This window comes from Eucalyptus grandis, chromosome 7 (genome assembly GCF_016545825.1).
Source record: "Eucalyptus grandis isolate ANBG69807.140 chromosome 7, ASM1654582v1, whole genome shotgun sequence".
Taxonomy (NCBI): Eukaryota; Viridiplantae; Streptophyta; class Magnoliopsida; order Myrtales; family Myrtaceae; genus Eucalyptus; species Eucalyptus grandis.
Window position 1 is genome coordinate 34,620,739 of NC_052618.1, and position 9,510 is coordinate 34,630,248.

The 9,510-nt window shown below is 36.5% G+C and overlaps 1 long non-coding RNA gene across 1 annotated transcript; it reads left to right on the forward strand.

Annotated features, from left to right (window-relative positions):
• The first annotated feature begins 70 nt into the window (after positions 1–70).
• On the forward strand, positions 71–2,145 carry LOC120295278. The gene is made up of 2 exons (XR_005552632.1): positions 71–217; positions 1,937–2,145. It is a non-coding gene; the product is annotated as an uncharacterized LOC120295278 (long non-coding RNA).
• The last annotated feature ends 7,365 nt before the right edge of the window (positions 2,146–9,510 follow it).

The following is a 9,510-nucleotide window of genomic DNA, read 5'->3' on the forward strand; positions in this document are numbered from 1 at the left end:
ATAGCTAACATATTCGTGTTCTCATCAGTGAGAGGATCTTGCTGTCTGAGCTCCTCTTTCTACTAATTAGTCATCTCTTTGTTATTTATAAACTTCATCTGGTGTAGGTTAATGGATCACTTGCTCGGAAGGCAATAAGAGAACTCATGGCTGGAGGTTTGATCAGGATGGTCTCTATTCATGCAAGCCAGCAGATCTACATCGGGGTGACAAATAAGTTAGTGTCTTAGGCCCCGCTTGCATTTTCAGCTATATTGCAATGGTTGTTTTATATCCTGCATTGGTAGACAACTGTTTTCTTATCTCTGGGATAACATGTTGCATACTAGAATTTATGAGACAGATTAGTGTTCTTTGAGGTTTTTATGAAGTGGATTATTAAATTTTTGATAAGCTAATATTTGGTGTTCGTCCAATTCTTTTGCCTGCTGGTATTACTCTTTCGGGAGTGCTTGCTACTGCCTACACAAAAGAGATTTTAGCATCTTGAAATGCTCCAATGCTCACCAGCAACTATTGTGCATAAATTGTACGAACAGCTGATGAGTTGGCAAGTAGAAATGTGCTGCTCCTGATGGGGATAATTCTTATATGGTATTTGCAAATGGTGGATTGTTCTTATTGCGTATGTAGTAAAGAAAAGAGGTTTTGCTGAATGGGATGTCATACACTCATCATGTGATATTAACAAAATATTTGAATCATGTTAATCATGACAATAATAGACATTATCTTTGGTATAGAATGCAAGGATTTGACAACTAAAATTATGAGTTAAATTGGATAACAAAATTAAAAATTTAAAAAGGCCTGTCATCACTTATGTATTGCTTGGCAAGGTAGTTGATTCTGAGAGAAGTATCCTGGTATGGACTCCTTGGCAAGCTTGCCCGACTACTCATAAAATTTCAAGGATCTGAATGCTCATAATTACTTTGGCTAAAAGGGTCAAAAGTAATTGTTTTTCACTTGTAAAAATTTGCGAAAAGTTATGATTATCATCTGCATTTTTTCTTGATGTTGAATTTTGTCCTGAATTTTTATTTTGGCCAATTTGGTCCTTGTTCTCTTTCTATGTAACCAATGCAGTCTTTTAAGCTAATTTGGTCAAACGTGGCAATTCGACTCAGCCATGGGACCTCTGTTTGTTGATGTGGCGTCCCTATCATCATGCCACATCAGTGAAAATTGTAAAAAATAAAGGGAAACTGAAACTTAGAAATATTACAAAAATAAGAATGGGTAAGAATTAATATAAGCATGGGAGAGATAGGGGGCAGCACTCGCTTAGATCTGGGTGAAGGCGAGCACCGTCATGGTGGTGGCGGGCTTGCACTCGGTTCTGCTGAGCACCATTATAGAGACGATCTTCTTTGAGGCCAATTTGTTCAGCTCTTCCCGGAGGAAAACGGCTAAGAAGCCTAGAAATTAAGGAGCAAACTCTTGATGCAAAACAAAAATTAAAACACAAATTCAAAATTAACGAGGTCGAAACTAAGTGATTCTCAGTAGGCACTCCAATCGGAGATTCAAAGCGAGTGTTCCGATGACTTCATTAAGGGCTAGAAGATGAACATGGCTGCTTCAAAACCACCTTGTTGGCATTGAAGGATGACGAAGGTGTGTTGCAACCTACCCCTCTAGGCGTTTGATCTCAAGGAATAGGTTTAGAGATACTTGTTTAAGAGACCGTTCTCAAGGCGTATCACATAAAGATATCACATAAAGAAGGCTCAAAAGCAACATCTTTAATGTTCATATAGGAGATCCATTAATCGAGAATATAGATTCTCTCAAATCCATATGTTACATGACAGCAATTCATTTTAAGTTTTTGTCATTGGCGGTGGCTAGATTTTTTTGAACATTTGTTCATAATTAAATTGCATATGGGTTTTTCTCTTTGCACCTTAGTAACTTTTCTCTTTTGGTGCAGGGAATGCTCCTGGATGTGATGCTATCCACACAACAAAAGTTGAGACACCACTTGAATCTGACACTTTTTTGCCCATGGTTTATACATCTGTCTTCCAATCATGGTACTCGTCCTTTTGCATCATTGAAAATGACAACCAGTAACTACTTATATCCATGTAGGATGTTATGCAGTGGTTTTCTGCCTAGTAAAAATTTTTAAGCTGCTTATCCAAAAATTAAATAAGAAAGAATCCAAAAGGGAAAGCATTTGTGTATGTATTCACAAGTGCATCTGAGAGTCTATACTAATTTAGAAGCGTGGATGAATTGCCAATATCCAGTGGTCCCCAGACTCCACATAGATTCTAGAAGAGAGATCAAAAGATATTAGAAGTAGAGTTTCCCATCCGTTTTTGTTTCATATGTAAAATACCTTGTTATTGATCATAGAATTGTTGTGTATTTCCTTCACCAAAAGTTAAGAGAGGGTCCTTTCAAAAGCATATCTCCATAAATTATTGCAATTTTTTATATTGAAAAGGGGAATGTAATTGTTTTATTGTATTTACTGTGTAAACTTACAGAATCTTTATAATAATGTGAAATCTTTAATAAACTTATGATGCCCTTTATTTTATTTTATTTTGGTAAGGTAAGAATATATAAGCTAATAACCAAAATATACAAGAGGCTAAGACTAAAAACTTACACTCATAAAGGCAACAAATGGGGACGAGTGGAAGGAGCTAAATAAAAGAAGGAGGACCGCAAGACAAGCGGACCAACCAACAAAAGCAAAGCAACCAAAACAAAAGACAACAAAACCCTAGCTAGGACGGCGGCACAGTAGCAGTAAAACGGCCGGAGCAACTCGGAGCAAGCAATCGCCGGATCGCCCAAAAGGAAGATCACGAAGGAGTCGGGCGGCAAGAGCCCACCTACGTAGGCTCAAAGATAGAAGTATCAAATCCCCAGCATCTTTGAAGTCTTATATTCTTGTACGAGCTGGGCACATTCTTGTAAGTCAGAGCTTTGTCCTTGACAACCTTAATAAGATGATTCTTTAACGCTGAGATTACCACAGCTTCGCCACGGAAGATGACATTATTCCTTTTCTTCCAAATAATATGGCACAAAGCCCCAAAAGAAAATCGAGACAAGGAATGGAAAAATTCATTTCTTGAGAGGTACTTCATAAGCCAAAGGAGATTGTCCATCCAGGATCTATTTCGCCACAGAATATTACATCTTGTAGCCCAAAAAAACGCAAGTGTTGTTGAAGTATGACATTCAAACTTATGATGCCCTTTATCTGTTGTTCAAACTCAAAAAATTTATAAAATGATTATGTATAGATTCAAGTGTCAATATAATATTGTGAAAATAACATTTGGATTTGGAAAACGTTCAAAGTACGCGAGTTGCAAAATTTATATTAATGACAGTAAAAAAAAGGGTTAATACCCTGAAAAATCCTAAACTTGTACACTTGCCCAAACTATTTTTTTGACCATGAAAAACCCCAAACTAGTACACATGTGACAAATTTACCCGACTGATCATAAAAAACCCTAAATTGGTACATTTATGACAAATTTACCCCAAACTAATTTATTCGACTGCAAAAAACTCTAAAGTGATAAATTTGTGATAAATATACCATTCGCTAAATTAGATTAATACCACAAAAAAATTATAAAAATTGTAAACTCTGACAAACGGATCATAAAATCCCAAATTAATATATTAATCAATTGTCACGTGTCATTTAACTCAATAATTTGATAATAAAATTTAACGAAAATTAACAGAGGGTAAATTTGTCACAAGTATACCAGTTTAGGGTAAATTTGTCAAAAGTATACTAGTTTGGGGTTTTTATGGTAAAAAAATAGTTTTGGATAAATTTATCACAAATGTACGCTTTTTGGTTTTTCAAAGATTAACTCTAAAAATAACCTAAATAAGCCCTCAACGTGCCTTTTCCTTCGTGTAGAATGAGCGTGTGCGAGAGATTCTCTAACTTGCTAACTTTTAGGTGGGCTACAACGAGGAGCTTCATGATTTCTGACACATCCAATCTCGATTAGTATAGAATGAATACAGTTGTGTCCATATTTGTTTGAAGTACGAGAGTCGTACAATAAAGTCCGAAGGAGCTCCCAATTTTGGCGGAGCCTCCACTCTACTAGCGACAAGAAAAGCCAGACAGGCCCCACGTGGGCCGGACATCGCTTTTTGACCTTTTTGTCTTTCTTCAGTCGTTAGGGAACTTCTCTCTTTCCTCCTCACCAAAAAATACTTCTCTCTTTCCAACTCTTCCGTTTAGACATTGACTAGCGATTTCTACAGTCGAGGCGTGACAGCTTACGTTATAAGTGGGCCCGGCGCTCACGTATGCAACACGTCGGCGCTCCGTGTTCAATGGTTAGCCTTTCTCTTTTTCCAACTCTCTACACACAAACGTGGACTGACGACTTTACCAAAAAAAAAAAAAAAAAAAACGTGGACTGACGATGACTCCTGCTTCAAAGCCGCTCAAATCAATATGCTATGAAAGAGGACCATGTATTATAATTTTAAATATTGAGAAATGGAATGTAATTTTGTATCTACTGTGATGAACTAATTTGCGAGATCAATCATCTTTTAAGGTGAAGAAGATGGTGTTAGAGAGAGAGAGAGAGAGAAGAGAGATAAAGGAGGAAATAGAAGACATGATTTGAAAGTGGGCCCATTTCGATACGTGGTAATCATTAACGGATTAGAATATGATCTACGTGATAGGAAACTGTTCAATCAATTTTAAATCTTTTATATCAATTCCAATATAATCTTGAATTTTTTAGTTTTACTAATTTATTTATGAATCTTTACGTGAAATTTCAATATAGTCATTCTAGTCAATTTTATCGGAACTTGCTAACTCGTGCCATCGCCAGGACATCTTACATGGCACATTACCACATCAGCAAATTTCCACCGAACATTGACAAGAAGAGCACCCCATACTTTCTCAACAACATATGGTCCTCTTTTCCAGAACTAGTAAGCAAGAAAGCCATTCATGGCTTTACCCATAAAAGATAAAGCAGATATGCTTGGAAATTGCTTCTTTCGAAACTCATATTTACTATGTCGTTATCATGTGTTGGGGTTGCTTTGATTGGAGAAGGGAAGAACACCCAAATGTCAAACTTAACATGAGTGGACACATAAGTGCCAAAACTTCCAAAATATATATATAAGTAGGGGTGTAAGTGGTTTGGTTCAGTTATGTTTTTTTGGAAAACCGAACCAAATCGAACCAATAAGGAAATTTATTGAACCGAATTGAAATCGATCCAAACCAAAACTAAACCGAATTGAAATCCCAATTCGATTCGGTTCGGTTTTTTGGTTTTTATTTTTGTTTTTGTCTTTTTTCTGCTATTATATATTGTAAGATTAATTTTCCAATCAAATTGTCTTTTGCTCAACAAGATAAAAACTTCATTGGTTTTCATAAGAATTTTCAATAAATGAATTTTAATTATGAAAAAGATAAATGAATTTTATATTATCTTAACTTACTAGCTGTAAACTGGATAAATTACAAAATGGTGGGATGGTATGAAATTAGTGAAACAAATGTTAGAGCCTAAGCAAATTAACGTTTCATTAAGGTGCAATTCGTTTCGCAAAAATGACTTTTTAAGAAAATATTTTCTCGGAAGTCATTTTTCAAGCAAATAATAATATTTTCTCCAGCCCGTTGGGAGAGATACAACAAGAAATCCATTTGTGTCTTGATGATTTGTGTTTAAAGCGCCAAATGGTCCAAATTTATCTCACGGACAATAGAGAACTTGATGTAGCCTGTTCTTGTGAGAAGCTAAAGATCACATGTTCTAAGAAAGACTGTGATGGTTCCTGGAAAAAATCTTTTAGGAAAAAGAAGTACTTTAAGAAGCTCTAGATAAAGAAATCTAGACATGGATCTAAGCATTTCCGGAAAAGAAGAAGGAGTTTAGAAAGCCATTGAGAGTTTCATACAAAACACTCACTCTTCAAGGGACTCGCCCAACACATTACATCCAATGGTTTTCTAAACTCCTTCTTCTTCTCCGGCCTGGTAGGATCCTCTGAGAAATGCAGCTTGGATAATTATAAACGTTACCATCCTGGCATCTCTGAGTGTCTCTAAGCTCTGAACTAAAGGTCAGAGTGGTTTCCTGCTAAAAGGCTGTGCCTGAAGGGCTTGAACGGGAGAGGTTCGCCTACAATGGGAAGGCATACCTGTAGGAAACTGATTATGTCTTACCTAGTTCTAAGCTTCGGTCTATTCATGGTATCAGAGCCTGGTTTCGTTTGTAATAAGATTCGTTCCATGCGCTTAGTAGGTGAATCCAATGCTGAGAAGATCTCTTTACATCATGACTAACCCAGATATACTAGAAGCATATGTTTCTCTCGCGTCATCTTTATCTTCCTCAACACCTTCAGATTTTCGCGTTTCTAGTGCTTCTAAGATAAACTATCTTTATGAAGTCTCTCTTAGCGATGAAACCAAGGTCTCTAAAACTCAACTTCCTCTTATTAACTCTTACTTCGCTTTTGCTAAACCCACCTCATCATTTTCTCCTATTTGCTCCATTCGACAACTCATCCGCCAAACTCCAAAGGAAGTGAAGGAATATGTCCAGTCCTTTAAGTTTGATCAACATCCCATTCCTGCCACTGAAAATGAGTATTTTATTACTCTTCAAATCCCTCCAGAGTTTCCCAAGCAATGGACTCAACATGGATATTCTCATGTCCATTATGGAGCTGTTCATCTTACTCTTACTTTCCATGGCCGCAAGGGTTTGCTAGTCGAAGTAAGAATAACGTTATTGGATACTCGGTTCCTAGAATACCAGCATGATTGCATTAGTATTGTTCAAGCCACTTTAATTGCTAGAACAATCTTTGTAACCTTATATCCAAACTTCAATATCGCTCTTTCAGACCCCCAATTACTTTCTTTTCTAAAAGTCCAGGTTCAACTCACTGGAGCTCCTCAAACTGCTGACTCTATTGCAGCAACACTGCATTACCAGATGGTTTATTGAGTACAGAACCATGCTCTTGACTTGAATTTCCACAATGGAAATGAAGATGCTTTATTCATTTCCATGCAGAATGATCAAGCATCCTGCATTCATGTTCCTCGACAGATCCCAAAGGAAAAGTTGGCCAAGCTTCTTCCAGAAACATGGATCACCAACTATGAAAAACTACATTAGAATAACAAGCCCTTCCAGTCTTTGGACTCTGAATTCGGAGAAAGAAGAAATGCCGATATTTACGTAAAATGAAAGATCGCTTAGGCCACAAAAAATCAAATCGATGCTTCATCTGCAACTAGAAAGAACATTTTGCCAAAACTTGTCCCTAGGCTAGAAAATGTCGAATCATCCGATATATCATATAAAGATTAAAACTGGTATTTCTCTTGAAAATGATGATATCAAATATCTATTCTCTGCGGAAGAAAAACCACATGAACAAACTTTTGGTGTCATCCATTGTTATCAAATTCCTCGTGAAATCGATTCAAATTCAGACTCTGAAGACCTTTTTTACATATCCCTCACTTCTTCAGAATAAAGCACTGATATATTTTCAAGCTAAACCCATTGTCTACATTTCCTTGTGAAAATCTTTACTTCAAAGTTTGCTAAACCCATCATTATTATTGCTCTCATAGACACTGGTGCAAGTTCTTCAATTTTTGATACTAAAGTTCTTCCTGAAGAATATTGGACTTCGTGTGTTCGATATTTCAATTTTGCTTCAGGAGATACTTTTTCTACGAATGTAAGAACCACCCCAATAACTATCCAATTTTTTCCCTAGTGTTCCATAACCACAAAAATCTTCAGATCCAATCTCCCCATCAAAGATTTAATTATTGGTTGGGACATCATGACTCATATTTCTTAGCTTCGTATCATTCTTGGAAAATGTCTTAAGTATAAGGACCAATTCTCTGAATTCGTCCATATTAAAAGACTTTTTTCCATCCAAATGAATCTATTAGATCCGATTATGCAGACTGTTAGAATCCTGTTTAGAATCCCATTCTGAGTTCGCTCAAAAGTGTTCTCATCATTTATGGAAAAATCTGAAACTCTTTATTCACCTTCCTTTTAAAAAGAATGAAGACATCAATCCAACCAAGGTGAGTCATATGGGAATAAAGCCAGAGCACTTGGTCTCTACTTAGAAGGAATGCTCAGAATTGCTGCAACAAGGTCTTATTAAAATTTCAAATTCTCAATGGACTTGTAAAACCTTTTATGTCAACAAACGTGTCGAGAAAAATAGAGAAAAGATGCGACTGGTAATAAACTATCAGCTTCTTAACCTCTTCCTTCAAGATGACAAGTTCCCTCTACCATCTAGAAATTCTCTTTTTACCGAATTAACTAAAGTCCACATCCACTCCAAATTCGATCTCAAAGATGGATTTTGGCAATTGGGCATCCATCCTGAAGATAGGCCCAAGACAGGGTTCTATATTTCGAACCAGCATTTCCAATGGAAAGTTATTCCTTTTGGCCTAAAGGTAGCACCATCTCTATTCCAGAATGCCATGTATCGAATTTTCCAACCAATCCTGTCAAGTGTAGCAGTATATATCGATGATATCCTGCTCTACAGTCCTAACGAGGAATCACACTGCCAACTTCTTGAGCAGTTCGCAGAAATTGTGAAAAAACATGGGATCATGCTTTTTCAAAGGAAGATGAATATCGCCCAAACGGAAATTAAATTTCTTGGTATGCACCTTAACAAAGGTACGTACTATCCAGGGCCGCATATTGCTCAAGAACTGTTAAAGTAACCTAAGGAGAATTTCATGACAAAGCAAGTTAAGAAATTTCTTGGGATAATTAATTATCTCAGAGACTTTATTCCAAACATTGCAAAACTGCTGATTCCATCACAATCAATGTCGAAGAAAAATCTCCCACCTTGAGGAAAATCTCAGACTAAAGTAGTTGCTGAACTTAAGGATATTATGCAGACTCTTCCTCCATTACAAATCTCATCAATAGGAAAGAGAATTCTCTAGACTGACGCTAGTGATGAATACTGGGCAGCCATTCTGTTTGAAGAAATTGATGGTAAGAGACAGTTGTGTGCCTATAAGAGTGGAAAGTTTTCCCAAGCTAAAATGCATTAGCATTCCACTTTTAAAGAAATCTTAACGTTGAAAAATGGAATAAAAAAGTTTGAATTCCATCTCATCGGCCATCACTTCTTGGTAGAATTAGATATAACATATTTTCCTGAGATGACCAAGTTTAAACAGAAGCTGATTCCATATTCTCAATTACTTCGATGTGTTGAATGGTTTTCATAATACTCTTTTGAAACCAAACATATTGCCGGAAAGAAGAATGTGCTTGCCGACTTTTTGTCAAGGCCAAAGGCACAAACCGAAATCAACATGTATATCATAAGGTATGCTTTCCATATTTTTTACCACAATGAAAAGTATAAGATTGAAAGAATACAAGATTGACCAAACTGGCAATACCCTTAGGCTACGTTTGGTTATCC